Source organism: Ictidomys tridecemlineatus, chromosome X (assembly GCF_052094955.1).
Source record: "Ictidomys tridecemlineatus isolate mIctTri1 chromosome X, mIctTri1.hap1, whole genome shotgun sequence".
NCBI lineage: Eukaryota > Metazoa > Chordata > Mammalia > Rodentia > Sciuridae > Ictidomys > Ictidomys tridecemlineatus.
Genome location: NC_135493.1, coordinates 17,439,817 through 17,457,212, shown reverse-complemented (window position 1 = coordinate 17,457,212; position 17,396 = coordinate 17,439,817). Strand labels below are relative to the sequence as shown.

General features: G+C 40.5%; 1 protein-coding gene across 3 annotated transcripts in view; it reads right to left on the bottom strand.

Annotated features, from left to right (window-relative positions):
- Plac1 (placenta enriched 1) overlaps positions 1–17,396 on the bottom strand; it is a 135,737-nt gene that overhangs the window by 29,419 nt on the left and 88,922 nt on the right. The window contains exons 1-2 of one of the 3 annotated variants that reach the window (XM_005337703.3): positions 16,005–16,409; positions 994–1,063 (exon numbers count right to left, since the gene is read on the bottom strand). The gene's annotated coding sequence lies outside the window, so the exon portion shown is untranslated. Of the gene's footprint in view, positions 1–993; positions 1,064–2,971; positions 3,108–16,004; positions 16,410–17,396 lie in introns of those variants that run through there. The other 2 variants (XM_040285748.2, XM_078034263.1) reach the window with 2 other exon arrangements.

Below are 17,396 nucleotides of genomic sequence, written 5' to 3'. Positions count from 1 at the left end.
ATTAGTTTGGTTTTTTTTTGATACTGGGGATTGAACTCTCTTATTATTTTTAATTATTTATTTTTTAAATTATCATTTTAACTTTACATATACCAATGGTGTATAGTGTGATAATTTGATAATACATAAAAGGGTAATAATTAGATCAAGGTAGTTAGCATTTCCTCCCCTTTAATATGAAAATGTTTTTCTTTCTTATTTTTTTTTAGTTATACATGACAGTAGAATGTAGTTTGGCTTATTATACATACTGAAAAAAATTTTGATTAACACATAGTAATTGTATTTTTTAAAACAGGGTTAATTCCTTAGGGAAAGAATCACTGGGTAAAAGGATAATAACATTCTTAAGGCTTTGGCATATTTTTCCAAGTTGCCCTGTGGGAGAGTTTTACCAATTTGCATTCCCATTAGTGTTTTTGAAGGCCTGACTCACTTCATTAACATGGAATACTCCATTGTGTATACATGATACTATTTTGTATAATTTTAATTAAAAGGACCTTACTGAACACCTAGTATATGTACGTTACTATGCTAGGCATTAGATTCACTCCTGCTATGCTATGTAAGTGCTAGACAGTTAAAACATACACAAAGACAGTTCAAAATGCAAGCGGAATATAACTATACATAAATCTCCATGACCAGGCTGACATCATTCAGCTTTTAAATGGCTACTCATTGAGGGAAGACAGCATACTAGCTAATTAAACAAATAATTTCAATCTTACAAGCACTTCTTAAAAAGGGAATGGTTAATGTGAATCTTGCAAAAAACAGAGGGTGGGTCATGATCATTTACACTGTATTCACTAATGTAAATTGGAGCAGGAATGGATAAGAATATTACAAATGCACATCTTTTAAAGAAAAAAAAAGCAAAAACACTCTATTTGGGTGAAAGGACAATTTCTTCTTTTGTTAGTTCCCTTTAGAAAGTTAACCTGTTGGTTATCAGAGAAGGGGACACAGAACACACAGAAAACTAACCTCCTTCTGGCAGCTGGGGATAATTTGTCAGTCTCTTGAAATGTGGCTTTGTGCTCGCTGGTGAAGGCAGCTGGAACAGAAAAAGCATGACAGACAAAAGCTGAAATCCACATGAAGAAAGGTCTTTTTCCCAAAAATTACTGCCTGAGTTAGCAACGGTCAGAACAGAAAGTACATGTATTTCTTCCCAGCTACAAGCACGTCTGGTACTAGAGAAGGTCCCCTATGCCAAAGGAGTCATTTACAATGCCTGCAGCCCTCAATAGGACTGCTGGATAGCATTTAATCAAGCCTTCTGACCTCCATGAAAAGTCACATCCCCAAATCCACCTAAAACTGAAACTAGAAAAACAACAGTGTCATGTTTTGAAATCAGTCAAAAGCATTTACTGTTTTGAAAAGGAAGACCTACTTAATATGCAGTAGATGATGGTGTAAGATACAGAGGATTAAGTATATGATTTCAAGTTAAAAGTAATCTATGGAATAACTAACAATAATACTATCAAACTGGAAACCCAAAAGTACTTCAACTGATGAATGGATAAACTGTGGTACATCCCAGCAATGGAATACTACTCAGCGACACAAAAGAATGAACTAATGATACATGAACATCAAAAGTTATGCTGGGTGAAAGAATGCACCTCAGCAAACAGTTGTTCGCTAACTTCTGCCCTCGCCCCCTCTATCAGTCTCCCACTCAATCTTGCTTTCTGCTCATATGTTGTTTTTTTTTTTTTTTTTTTGTGGTGCTAGGGATCTGCCCAGCTCTGAAGCCTGCCTTACCTACTGCCTTGTGTTTACTTCACAACAAATAGCTTGGGAATCTCAAGTCTCAAAAGATTGCATACTGTATGATTCCATTTTTAGAACATTCTGGAAAAGGCAGAATTGTGGGAACATAAAACACATCAGTGGTTTCCAGGGGTTGGGCAAAAGGGAGGAGTTGATTGCAAAGGGCAGCATGAGGGAATTCCTTGGGGGTGACTGAACTGTTCCATATAGTGATTGTGGTGGTAGTTATGATTTTATGCATTTGCCTAAACTTATAGAAGTGCATGCCAAAAACATAGATTTTACTGGATTCTATTTTTAAAAGTGAATCAAAAAGTCTCATAAAAATATTATCAAATATAGGAAGGTGGAACAAAAAGTTGGTTGGGAATACTGTTAGGTAAGTGAAGTTCTTAGTTTTTATAGCATAGAGTCAACAAATATGGTCTAAAATGGATAAATCAAGAAAAAACAGTAGAAACATACTAGAGATATAAAAGTAATCACCAGATGAATTGAAAAGAGAATCTGTTAAAAATGGTTGCCTCTGAGGAGTGGGATTAGAGGTGTAGAGAGATGGGGCAGAAAACGATTGTTGTTGTTTATTTTTTTTTTAAATTAGAAACTCTTCTGTATTTTGTGATTTTTTAAACTATGTTCATGTATTACTGTGATTTAAAAATAAATGTAGTGGAAAACATACTGGATTAGTAGGTAAGAAACCTGATCTCTAACCCCGATTCTGCACTAATTGAGCAAATTCCTTCTCCTTTCTAGGTCTTGGTTTCTACATCTGTATGAAAAAGGAATGAGATGATATTTATTATCCCTTTTACACCTAAATAAAATTATAAAATTAGATTATTTGCATAACCACAATGATTCTTTGTTGAACATGAAGCTAAGAAAAATCTGGAAGGGACAAAATCACCAACTTCAACAATTTCCTTTTCTTCTTTTTTGGGGTACTGGGGATTGAACTCAGTGGTGTTTACCACTGAGTTACATCCCCAGCCCTTTAAATTTTTTTTTTTTAATTTTGAGACAATCTCACTCAATGGGCCAGGCTGGCCTTGAATTTGCAGACCTGCCTTAGTCTCCTGAGTTGCTGGGATTCCAGGCATGCACCATTGCTCCCAATATAAACAGTTTCTTTTTAGCCACCGAAGAAAGCAAGACATAGATTAGTTAAAAGACTCACTTGGAATGACAGCTAATTGCTAACAGAGCTAGGACCAGAGTTCAGGGCTCCTCGTGGTTGTTGCCATTGTACCACTCAGCTTCTCCAGGCCTAATGGAATTATTCCCCAGCACCAGAGCTGGCAAAAATTCCCTGGGATGACAGCCGGGGTGTAATTCACATACTGACATGGCTTCCTTGGCCTGGGAGATGAGTCAGACTCTTGGAAGAGGTCCCTGACATAAATATGTATGATGTAATATCATAGGAATCCTGAAGTTGGTCAAGGCGATGCTAAAGTCCAATTTGGGGGCTCCATTCCCTAATAACTGTCCAATAATTTGTCTTTGGTGGTTTTTGCTAGCCTACTGACTTCTTTTCTGTGATAGGAATAGCCCGCTCAAAAATACCATCATCCTCATTGCAATTTAAAACAACAGCTTATCACAGTTTCTTCATCAGTCTATTATCTCTATAATCTCTAAATTCAAGACATAGTTCACTGGAATCCATCAAGGAGGCCAGAAGAAACGTTCACTTGAAAACTTTTTATCAGCCATCAATCGATTAAAGAGGTATCTCGCTGTGGTTTAGCAATCCTCCTAGGAAGAGTTGAAACAGATTCCTGACTTTGACCATTGACTTCCTGGGGGATGACCTTCCATGATGACCAGCAAGCAGGCTGAAAGCATGTGCCTGCTGCCAAACATCCCCTCCCCCTTTGTCAGGGCCTGCAGGCTCACTTGCCCCTCACCACACAAGGTCTGTGGTCTATAGAATAAGGACACCATTATGTCGGGTTATCATTCTCCCTCAGTGGAAACAACACTGCCCTTTGTAAGCTCCCCTAAGTTCAAAGGATGTGGCCATCTTTCTGGGCTCCCAGGGAAGCCTCTTCAGGAAAGTGCTCACTGTGTCTTTCTAGTTCTAGAATCTTCTTTAGATGATGGTGAATCAGAACTGGAATTTTCAGGCAGCATGCCTGTTGGAGCTTTGTCTACCTTGGAAGCAAGATTGTATGTTTTAAAATCTCCTCAGAAAACAGTTGTTGGCCAACTTCTGCACTCGGCCTCTATCAGTCTCCCACTCAATCCTGGCTTTCTGCCGAGCTCTGAAGCCTGCCTTACCTACTGCCTGGCTTTTACTTCACAACAGCTGGCCTGGGGATCTCAAGTCCTGAGCCTCAGCTGCCAGCCTAGGGAAGGAGAGGCCCCTACAGTTGAGCCTGTGACAAAGAGAGCATTTGTTCCCACACTGGTATTCTCAATATCAACAACAGTGACAGGCTCCAAAGGGGATCATGCCCAGTCAGTGGTGAGAACTCCACAAGCCCAGAAATGTTCATACATCCGGCTTTAACTCTCAAAATGCTGTGAGGTGACTAGAAACCAGTAATAGGATTCCCATTTTGCAGTGGGAAAAGGCAAATGCCAGGAGACCAGAGGATTTGCCCAGGGGAAAGATGATCATTTTGCTTGAACAAGAATTAGGATATCTGAGTCAACAAATGTTGATTTCTGTGATTTACCAATTTTGTTTGCATGAAAAGTGCTATGAGCTGGCTTGCTTGTCACCAAGTGACCATGATGGTGCTACCTAAAGTAACTGGTGATGCAGAGGAGGTTGCTATGAGGGGAGAGGTGGCTCAAAACACTGCAGGGGCGTAGTAAAGAGACCATGTCCAACACTATTTTTTCCAGGGGACTGACTAGCATTCGGTTTTTCTTTCTCAACAAATACTGACTGTGCCAGGCACTGGAGATAAAGATGTCTTGGGTAAGCCCTTGTCCTCAAGGTACCCACAGTGGTATGAGGGTGTATCACCTGTCTTGGTGGTGATTGGAGGCTACAACAAAGAGACCAGCCTCAGACTTGAGGAGGTTCATGTTTATCCCTGCACTGACTAATAGAAAATAGTATTTATGTGTTTTTTTCCAGCCGTAGTGATGGATATGCATAGAAGGACTCACTTTGATTCTCTTCCTTGAAAGTAGGATCCACTTGTCACTAATTTGGCCAGACTACTTATCATAATCCATAAAAAATATGACTTTTAGATATAACTAAGGGTCTGGGCTGTGGCTTAGTGGTAGAGCGCTTGCCTAGCATGTGTGAGGCACTGTGTTCGATAGCACCACATATAAATAAATGACCATCAACAACTAATAAAATATTTAAAAAAATATATAACTATATCCAGGTGTGGTGGCACATGCCTGTAATCCTTCTGGAGACTGAGGCAGGAGGATCATAAGTTCAAAGCCAGCTTCAGCAACGTAGCAAGGCCTAAAGCAACATTGGGACATGCTGTCTTTAAATAAAATATAAAAAACGGCTGTAAATGTGGCTCAGAGGTTAAGCACCTCTGGGTTTAATCTCTGGTACCTAAAACAATGAGACTAAATATACACTCCTTATGCTTTGCTAGGATGGGGTGTAGAGATCAACATTGGCCGGGTTTTCTGGAAAGTTCATCAGCTTACTTTGTGGACGTGGCTCTGCCTACAGAGAAATGAACAGGACAGTGGTAAAGCACCCTGGGTTAATTCCTCTGTACAAAAAAAAAAAAGACATTCAAAGAAAAAATTGTATATGAATTTCCACACAAATATCACAATATTTAGAATGTCCACAATGACCAAATGCCCATCAACTGGTGAATGAGAAACAAAATGTAGCCTATTTATACAATGAATATTATTCAGCCATCAAAGTACTGATACATGCTATAACATGAATGAACCTGGAAAACATTAGGCTAAGGGAAGGAAGCCAGACATGAAAGGACAAATACTATATCATCATCATTATATGAAATATCTGGAATATGCATATATAGAGAGTTAAAAATACTGTTTAAGTAGGGCTAGGGCAAGGGAAGAACAAGGAGTGACTACTTAATGGGTACAGATTTCCTTTGGGGATGACGAAAGAATTCTGGAACTACATGACGGTGATGACTGCATGACATTGGGAATGTAGTTTATGCTACTGAATTGTACAATTAAAATTCTCAGAACAGGAGAGTTGTGTATATTTTACCAAAATAAAATAAATGTGGTGTCATTCTTTCCATCATCATCACTCACCATCCCTGCTGGAACACAGACACACACACACACACACACACACACACATACACACACACGGCCATGTTCATAGACATTTTGCCCAGATAATTCCTACTTATCCATCATGATCTGTGTTCCTCTAGGAAGCCAAGCCATCTTACTATCCCTCTCTAGGTCATGGTCTTGTAATATCCATTCCTAGCCCTTGCATTTCTCCTTTACTAGTACCACATAACAATTGAAATTAAATCGTTATTTCCAGGATGATTTGTTCAATGCATGCCTCTCCCTTTATACTATGGATGCAAGAAGGTAGGGATCATATCTGCCTCCGTCACTGCTTAGAGAGTACCTGATATATAATTGGCATTCAATAATTGAGGAATTTTTATTTATTTATTTATTTTGGTATTGAGGGTTGAACCCGGGGCACTTAACCACTGAGCTACATCCCAACCCTTTTCATCTTTAATTTTGACACAAGATCTCACTAAGTTGCTTAGGGTCTGGCTAAATTGCTGAGGCGGGCCTTGAATTTGCGATCCCTCAGCCGCAGCCTCCCAAATTGCTGAGATTACGGGTGTGCGCCATCGTGTCTGGCTCTTATTCCTTTATTTATGCTGTAATATGAAGTCCTCCAGGAACCCCTGCTAACATCAAGGGTCACTCTTGCCACTCTTTACCATGTACTTTGCTCAGCCCAGATACTTGCTGCTTGCTTCTTATCCACATGAATAAAAATAAGGGCATTCTGCATTGGTCAACACAGCAACCTATGCAGATCTCACAGCTCCCCCAAAGCTGATCAGGGATGACAGGCTGGGCCACCAGCAGAGTGGCAAGCTGGAATTTTTCAACTGACATGACTGCAACAGCCAGTAATCCTGGTTTCATGTAAACATAATGTATATGAAATAATCCATGTTAAGGTACCTGACACAACTGCATTCAATAAATGTTAACTATTATCCTTTTGTGGAAATTTTTTGTGGTGCTGAGGATTGAACCCAAGGCTTCCCACATGCTAGGCAAGTGCTCTACCACTGAACTATATCCCTAGTCCTTTTTTATTTTTTACTGTGACACAGGGTCTCAGTTTCCTAGACTGACCTCCTGAGTCTCCTGATTATCTGGAATTAAAGTTGTGTGTCACCATACCCATATAGACCAAGATCTTTCATGTTTATGTTAAAATAATATTCTTGAATAACATTTAGGCATATAGGAAAGTTGTTAAATGAAAGGAGACTAAAAAGAATGTATATAGTCATCCCATTCTTAAAATGCAACATATGGATAAAAGATATTGTAGAGTAATTTCGAGTTCAGAATCTCAAGTTAGACTTATTTTTTAGTCTATATACTATCATTAGCTGTGTGATCTAGAGGAAGTGATTAAATCACTCTGAACCTCAGTTTATTTATCTCTAAAATGGAATGATATATTTATATATTTGCAACCAAATGCTTGCATATCTACAAAACCCAAGATGTGAGCTATAATTTTGTATTGGAATTAACAAGTGAGCTAGGCTCAGTGTTGCACACCTGTAACACAGTTACTCAGAGGCTGAAGTGGAAGGATGGAAGGTTTGAGACCAGTCTGAGCAAACACAGTGAGACCAAAAACAAAACAAAACACCCAAGGATAACTAGAGTTCAGTACAGTGCTTAGGTGCACAGTGGATGTGCAGAAACCAAAACTTGCCTGCATAATGTAAGTACTCTTTTAAATATGAAAAAAAGATACCATTCACAAGACATGTGTAGATTCAGTGCAAATGCTGGGTGTGTCCTCTGTACCAGGCTTAAATGTAGCTCCACTATGAGGATACCCAAGCCTATTAGCCTCTGTCAAACTTCATACCATGGTCTCAACATCCCCCTTCCCCTCCCATTCCAGATACAATTGCTCCAAAAACATACTAATCTGTAGAAACGCCACCCTGCCTTCCAGGTAGATGACTTGGTATAGCTTCCTCCTCATGAAACCATTTTTGCTTCTTGAAACATGTTTTCATTTCACAATGGAGCATTTGCTTTAATTTGCAGGGACAGAAAAGTGAGGTGGGAGGATAACAAGTTCAAAGCCAGCCTCAGCAACTTAGTGAGGCCCTAAGCAACTCAGTGAGACCCTGTCTCTAAATAAAATACAAAATAGGGATGGGATGTGGCTCAGTGATTAAGTGCCCTTGGTACCAAATCAAAAGAGAAAAAAAAAAAACATGCAGAGAGAACATTCTAGAAGGGCCATGAATGCAGTTCTGTGGTATAGTACTTTCCTAGCATTTGCTTGGCCCTGAGTTCAATTGTCAGCATCTCCCCACACAAAATATTGAAATAAGGAAGAAAAGAGAAAACTAGAATAATTCTTCCAGGGAAGTTCTGCACAGTCATTAAGATGATGGGTTCAAATCCCAGCTCTCTGCTTCCTGGCTGCCAAGTCCCTAAACTTTCTTTCCATCACTTTCCTTATCTGTAGAATGGGGGCAACAATGGTAACTTACTCTTAGGGATGTTGGAAATATTAAGTAAGATTGTGTATAATATCAGGTACAAAGGAAGCTCTCAATGTATAGGAGTTTTCATCATAAAAATGGGAAGAAGCTGGGGTTGTAGCTCAGTGCTAGAGCACTTGCCTAGCATGTGTGAGGGACTGGGTTTGATCCTCAGCACCACAAAAAATAAATGAATAAAATAAGGGTCTATCAACAACTAAAATTTTTTAAAATAAATAAATAAAGTTATTTTAAAAATGGGAAGAGTTTGTCCTAAACAAATGATCAAAGGTTTCATCTCTTGTAAGTTAAAAACTGCTTTGTGGCAATTAAACAGGGTTTCCCTACCCCTAGCTTCTATCCAATAAAGCATCAAAAATATCAGTGTCTTAGTTTTAGCCCGGGGCTCCCAAACACAATTGCACAGACGTTTGTAATATAAGGAAATATGTCTATATAGAAACACATGAGGAAATATGTGATCTCCACACAATCTTCTCTAAGCCCTGGAGCCACAGGGCTCTATTCATCTAGCAAAGGCAATTGACAGGCAACAAAGCATTTTTATATTCCTTCAAAGTTTGTGAAAACAAAATCCTCTCCTTCCAGCCAGTGCAAATGCATGGTATCTTTGCTTTGCCCTGCCCCCGAGACCAAGGAGATGAATCCAGCCTCTATGGTCAACCATGGTCAAGTGCAGTGGCCCCTCACCCCTGGCCCAGCTGCCATTCCATTTACAGTTGGATTGTATGGGGAAATGGATATTTTTTTTTCTTGGCACCAGGGATTGAACTCAGAGGTCACTTAACCACTGAATCACAACCCCAAACCTTTTCTATATTTTATTTAGAGACAGGATCTCACCAAGTTGTTTAAGGTCTCACCAAGTTTCTGAGACTGGCCTCGAACCCATAATCCTCCTGCCTCAGCCTCCTAAAACACTGGGATTATAGACATGTGCCACCATGCCCAGGCCTTTCAGCCCCAGGAAGCAAATAGAAACAATGCTTCAAAGGCCATGAAGCATTACATAAAGCTATAGTACCTCACTCCTAAGGATGTTGGGAAGATTAAAGATTACTATTTCCAAGGAAAATTCTCAAATCAGAAGGAAATGCCCTGAATCACCCAGAGGACTGAGTCCCTTTCCAGACCACTTTTCTGTGACTTTCATATTCAGAAACTGCCGCAGTCTGTCTGGGCACAAAATAACCGAGCAGCCACAGAGCCTTGTAGGTTCAAACAGCAACCTTTATTCCCGAACTCTCACCGGCACTCTACACACACTTCCCGGGAACACACTGCCTCCACTGGACTCCGTGCGCCAATTCTCTAGGAACCCCGGGAGAACCTAACGGGAACTCCAAAGTAGCGGGCAGCGAGGCAGCAGGATCTGCCCTAATCCCGGAGCCACCCTAATCCCTGAGCAGGATCACCTTTCAACCATTCCCTCTGGCAAAAATGCCAGGCGTCATTCCAACTAAACTGTGGCTCTCAACTTCTCCCTCCTTCTGTTTAATTAAACAACAAGCATGTGGCTTAGGGACCTGCCTGTCTTAGGTTGTCCAATACTATATATGGTCCTTACCTGTCATCAGATGAGCTGACCTCAAGGCGTCAGCCTCCTGTCTTAGGTTGGTACCAGTGCAATTGGATCATACCCATCACTGACTACTGGTCCAGCATACAGCCATACTTGTGGATAGGCCTTTGCATCAGTGGGGGGGGGGTGAGGTTCTTTGCCTCACCTCTGCTGGCCCCCAAATTTGGCCTTGGTGCCAGTGGGGGGGTGAGATTCTTTGCCTCACCTCTGTTGGCCCCCAAATTTTAGACCATCACAAGCAGAAAGGGAGGAGGATGCAAAACGCCATGGCACCAAGCCAAATGACGGCTCTTATTGGAAAAATTGTACCACCGATGACACCATCAGCAAAGATACCCCAGCAATACCACAATTCACTGCACCAAAGAAATATAGCTGAAATCATAATAATGTACATTTTCTTTTATTGACACAGGAGATATACTTAAATTTTAAATATTGGCTCTTTAAGAAAAATTTCTCTTGGTTAAATAATATGCATAACCGTTGCCCAAACATGTATACAGCTGTTTCCTCCAAAATATTTATATACATAGTAGTCCACTTAAAACCAGCCGTGTTAACCTACTAAATACAATGTGCTCCTAAATTTATAAATGGGCTACCAGTAGTATATAAAATATATAGGCATGTATGTTATACATATAAAGTAAAAAATATAAAAAGGAGAGATGGAAGAAATAAGAAAAAGAAAACATCCTTTCCTATAAGATCCAGACAAAAAGTCACTCTAATTAGTCAGACAATGTAAAATACTGAAGCATTTCAGTTTTGGCAAATACTTTTCAGAAAAGTATCCAAACTATGAGATACTAAATTGTTGTCTTAATAATTTTAGTAGAATTTTACATTTAAACATTCAATGGAGATGTAGTTTTCTAATATATAGAAAAGAAAACTTTTGGCAAACCAAAAAAATCACTCTTTTTCACAGGTTAGTATTAACCCCTTAGCAGGGTCATCTTTCAACCATTCCCTCTAGCAAAAATGCCAGGCATCATTCTGACTAAACTGTGGCTCTCAATAAGCAACCAGGTTTTGACCAAACTGTGCAGGCTGAGAGAGGTGTCTTTCTACCCAAAGAGCTTCACCAGACCTGTTATATCAATTAGAATTCTGGACAAAGGCCAAGGAGGGGACTATGGAGGTGTTTTGTCACCTTAGCACAGAGCCTTCTTTGGGTGCAGAGCACTGATGCACATCTAGGTTAGGATGGTTTCTGTCGAGGAACTCTCTGCACATCCTTTCATAAAGAACCATTTTGCAAAAGTTTTCTCTATTTCTTCACTTTGCAAGTTCTTTTGCCTGTTTTTTTTTTTTTCCTTTTCTTTTGTACTGAGGATTGAATCCAGGGGTGCTTTACCACTGAGCCACATGCCCAGCCCTTTTCTTTGTTTCTCTTATTTATTTATTGATACTGAGGATTGAACCTAGGGGTACTTGACCACTGAGCCACATCCCCATTATTATTTAGAGACAGGGTCTCACTGAGTTGCTTAGCGCCTCAATATTGCTGAGGCTGGCTTTGAACTCATGATCCTCCTGTCTCAGCCTCCCGAGCCACTGGGATTACAGGCTGCCACTCCTGGTTTGCCTGGTTTTCTTAAAGCTGGTCACAAGCTCCTGCACTGAAAGAAGCATCACTCACGTTAGTGAAATATAAAAACCAAAAATGATTTACACCTTATTGTGAGAAAAGTCTTTATCTGAACTGAGGCAAAGTCTCTAGAAACCAACGGGCACTTCCCTCGCTGTCCTCTCCTTGTTTCCGTGGCCCTGTGCTCACTCATGCTCTGACCACTGATGTCTGGATTCTTAGTCCTGGCTCCCAGCTGGCCTCTCTGACTCGATCCCCTTTTCTCCATGCTGTTGCCATACCCCGCTGCTCTTTGCTGCGTACCAGATCAAGTCCAGACTGCATCAAGACATTCTATAGCCTCCTTAACCCAATGAAGGCTTTCCATAAACCTCACTAACTCCAGTTCCTACTACTGCTCAAAGCAGTGCTCCTGAATGACCACTACATAAGTCCTTCCATTCACCCAGCATGCTCACCCCACCCACTGTGTTCTTTTTCATCTTCCCACCGAACTTTCTGCTTCCATTTGTCTCCTTCAACACCCAGGGCTCAGCTTTTCTATGAAGACTCACAGCAAATCAAAATGACAGTTTGCAAATGTGTTCTCCCAAGCCATAGCTGCCTTTTCTTTTTTCCTACCCCCAGGGACTGAACCCAGGGTAGCTTAGCCACTGAGCCACATCTCCAGCCCTTTTTAATATTTTATGTAGATACAGGGTCTTGCCAAGTTGCTGAGGGTATCACTAAGTTGCTGAGGATAGCCTCCAACTTGTGATCCTCCTGCCTCAACCTCCCAAGCCACTGGGATTACAGGCATGCGGCACAGCACCCAGTTCACATAATCTTTTTGATGTTCTGTCGTCATATAGTTCTTGATATCCTAACCTGACTATATTAGCCTTTCCATCTGACCATATCTGTGACATATTCAGTTATAGTCAATAAACCTAAAACTCAAAAACTAATAATCAGTAAATACCTGTTTTCAACCACTGTATTTTCAAAGTCCTCAAACCCTGGACTTGCTTACATCATTACTATAGTAAGGAATTTTTCCAACACCCACTCTACTCACCTCCTCTGGCTCTTTTGAGGATCAAATTGGAACAGGGTTGGGAAACCCTTTGGACACTGTTAATTGTTACTAGGCCAAAGGACCAACTGGAGGTTTTGAGCTGATTTAACTGCTCCCATTGTTCTGGCCTTCTATAAACACAGCCTAAATCCCTATGGAGAACTTCTGGGTTCAGTAGTCAAACATAGTTTCAGGGCTCCTCAGCTCTGAGAAGAGGGCATTTGTTGAACAGGCCAAACTCCATGCTTTGATAAAGTAACAAAGGTACAACCAGTTTTGTCCCCATGCTCATGAATGGTCTAAAGAGCATGGCCCTTCATAGAAAGGGAGCCCCCCAGACATAACTATGTATCCCCAGAACAAAAGCTTTGGATCTATTTGACTGCCTTTCCTATTACTATGTGAAAACACCTACATGGGGCTGGGGCTAGGACTGGGGCTCACTGGTAGAGCACTTGTCTAGCATGTGTGAGGCACTGGGCTCAATTCTCAGCACCACATAAAATAAATAAATAAAATAAAGGTTCATCAACATCTAAAAAATATTTTAAAACAACAACAACAACAACAACAAAACATCTACGTGAATCCCACCATCATGCCCACCCACAAGAATGAAGTTCTAATTAGCATAAAATATATCCTATGCTTATATAATTTTGTATTTGTTCTAATTAGTTATACATGACAGTAGAATGCATTTTGACTTATTGTACATAAATGGAGTATAACTGATCGTATAATTTTATCAAAATGCATGCTACTGTCATATATAACTAACAAGAACCAATAAAATTTAGAAAAAAAGGGTTTGAATCTTCTTAAGGACCTGGCCATCTGTCACAGATGCTCTTGGTACCGCTATTTATTAAGCATGAACTATGTGTCTAGCACATTATATCCATGATTTAATTTCTCATCCCAACCACATTATTATTATTATTATCCCCCTCTGTCAGGTGAGGAAAATGAGACCCAGAGAGATTAAGTGACTTGCCTAAAGTCACAGAGCTGTCTGATTTCAAAACTCATGCTGTACAACAAAGATATCTGCCTGATAGGCTATACTCGGAAGACAAGAACTTGGAAATATTTATCAAAGACCTTATTCTAGTCTCCAACTGCCACTGAACTCGCATTAGCATGGTTATAACCCTGCACGAACACAGAATCTCCCCTGACAGGTATGTACAGTTATTACTCTGTAAGTCAGACAGTGAAAAAGAAGAACAAAGCTTGTCCCATGGGTAAATACCTTTCATAGGCAGCAAAGGGAAGAGAATCAGACCACGCAATTCACAGAAGCAAAGTCACTTTCTGAATAAATGGCAACTGAAGTTGATATTGTAAGATTCATAAACGCAATTACAATTCCCCCTTTTTCTAAGCCAATGCTTCTACTTTTTGAGTATGAACCCCTTTGAGATTTTGAGGAAAGCCGTAGACCCTCTCCTTGGAGGAATGTATAAATACAAACCCACAATTTTGCACATAATTTCAGAGAAATTCACTGAGTTTCTTGTATCTCATCCAAGAGCAACAGACCTCAGGTTAAAAACTCCTGCTTTAAGCAAACCAAATTCTATGTTTTAAAAAGCAATAAATTAGGGAACAATGATTCCTTTAAATAACAAGCCAACCTAGGGCACAAAAATCAGGATTAGCCCTATGAAAATTTTGTTTTCAATGCCTAATTGCCAGCAGGAGATACATTTATAAGTAACATCTCTGTATTCTTCTAGTTCCCTGTGTAGTCAGAAATGACGACGGCACAGATGACCACCATCAGAAATGGCCAGAAAAGCAGAACTGGAAACTTCACATAGGATGGTACTATGCTTTTTGTCACTGGAGGGTAGGAAGCCCCTTACCAGATAGGAGTGACTTCATTGGATGGAAATTGGACTATGACCTTAACAACCCTGTCAGTGCCATGAGTCAAGAGGTGTAAGACTTATGTAAACCTCAAGACAATTTGGACCACAACTCTGCCCCTGTTAAGCAGGCGATGGCTTCATGACGGCCCAGGGGCCTGATGGGTGCAGACTCAGTATATTTCGGCTCGCTCATCTCACAGCACAGTCAACCTTCTTATATGGTCCCCTGTTATTCCAAATAGCAACTCTGACTTTCCTGCCAACTAGAGGCCCTATTGTTCTTTTACAAAAATATTAGATAATCCCAACTCAAGTCACTTCAAGGCCATTTCCCCCTGGCCTCTTATGCTGTGAGTAGACACAGTCTTACTCAGATCTTTAATAGCATTGTAAGTTATAGCCTGATATTGCTTCTATAACCCATCTCTAATGTTCAAGTCTTCACATAAAGGATACTTAGTTGTAAGGAATAGATCTAATGCAATGGTCTGTAGCACTTTTCTTTTCAACTTTATTTTTAATTTGGAAGGAAGAGGTATTTTAAAATTATTATTATTATTAGTAGTAGTAGTAGTAATACTGGGGATTGAACTCAGGGGCACTTGACCACTGAGCCACATCCCTGGCCATTTTAAAATATATTTTATTTAGAGACAGGGTCTCACTGAGTTGCTTAGAGCCTTGATAAGTTGCTGAGACTGGCTTTGAACTCATGATTCTCCTGCCTCAGCCTCCCAAGCTGCTGAGATTATAGGCATGAGTCACTATGCCCAGCAAAAAGAAGAGGTTGTATGGTGTGTTTAAAGGAGTTCTGGTTCTAGAGTCTTAGTTCAGGTCTATCTTATTGCCCTCCCTTCTCTGAGCCTTATTTCTCTGTATGAGACAGCTAATGATTCTCACCCTGCTTATGTATCAGGCAGGTACCTTGTAAGATTCAAATAAGATAGTGAACATACAGATAATTGATTAACCATAAAATTGTTGAAAACATGCAAACTCATAATGATTATTTCAATTCAGCTTCAAACCAACTCCATGAACCAAACAGATCCTTATTGTTCCACCATGGATTCATTCACTCTCTTGCTTTCTTCCTCTCTCATTCTCAGTTATTCAGAAAAATATGTATTGGGACCATTTTATTACCAGGCACTGCATATAGCTTAAGTAAATTTTTACAGAATTGGAAACAGACTAAGAAAACAAAAACACTCTAAGCTCACACTGCTAAATGGCAAGGAATTGGGGTGTTCCCTCTCTCCTCCCCTCTCCCCTAAACTAGTTTATTTTCCATGACTCCATTGTTTATTCCACAACATTTCCCCCATTGGAATAAGAAATTGTTACTCACTTATGAAAAATGAGTCCTTGATTTTCTTTGAGACCTCTGAGGCTGTTAGTCCTGTTTTCTCCTTAGGAACACGAGGTAGAGACTGGGAAGGATGGGGAAAAGTTGAAGCTGGTCCCTTTGACTTGAATCCTCAATGTCTGAGCTTTTCAAGTTGTATATGGCTGAGTACGCTCACTCTCTCTCTTTTCCCCACCCCCTTTTCTAATTCGCAAGTTATAAAGAAAATGAGTCGTTCCCAAATGCACCAGGTGTCTCCAACTTTGTAATTGAGCAAGGCCGACTCCTTCCCAGCCAAGAGTCTTGAAATATTTATCCAAATTTTGGTTTCATTGGATTATTGCCTCAAACTTGGTGAGCAATCCAACTGAAGGTCAATGTTCGTTTCCTAAAGTTGTCCAGTGTCTGTGTGGTATTCAGACCTGAACATGATAACTTGACTCCAGATTGCAAACTCCCTAGAGTGCACCCTGGAGATGGAAACCAGCCCACATTGTTTTATGATTGGTCAGCATAAATGATCCTCTCATTCGAGTTCAAGGTGGGCTCAGAATTGAAATTGCCTTGAGATAAAACAGATCAGCCCCAATTCACCCCTGGGAGAAGGCCTCTGATCAGGGGAATGTGAAAGGCCCCTCCAGTCAGGGGAGACAACCGCTCCCCTCGGCTTTGGGCTGTACCACTTGGCAGATCAAATTCTGTTCAAATGCTAGCCAGACCAAAATGGTGCCGCTGAGACAGCCACAATGTTGTTTAGAAAAAGAAAGAAAAAAAAAAGGAAACATCTGCAAATCCTGCCTTGGTGCTGAGGGGGACAGCCTGCTGCTTTGCCTCATGGGCCCACGGTGGGCTAGCTCCTGACTGATCAGAAAGGTTCCCTGAAACAAATGCATTTGAAAGATATTCTCCATCCCCCCACAGGAAATTCTTGTGTTTAGTCATCCTTACTACATGGGCTGAGTCAGCAAGCTCTGCTTAACCACAGCTGCTTTCAAATGGTAAGTTAAGAAGACCAGTTAGTTGAATGAGGAGACTTGGCCGAAGCACTTTGACAGCCAGAGCTCCAGAATCGGATGGATAAACTAGAGGAATTGCAATTTGGGCACTGCTCAGTACCTTTGAGTCCTTCTGGGTGGGCCTCAATTTGTTTTAGTATGTTGGTACTATGGAACATTCCAGAATCAGTAAAAAGAGCAATTCGGTTACCTTTTAAGAAACCACTATGGTACAGTGGTGTGATCTTCGGCCTAGGATTTGAAGCCCAGTTCTGTCAATAATTTGTTATATGCCTATAGGGCTATCGTCCCTTCTCTCTGCATCTTACCATTTCATCCTTAAAATAAATAAGACAACTCTAAGGGCTCTTCCTGCTCGGATGATCTATGAAACAATCTA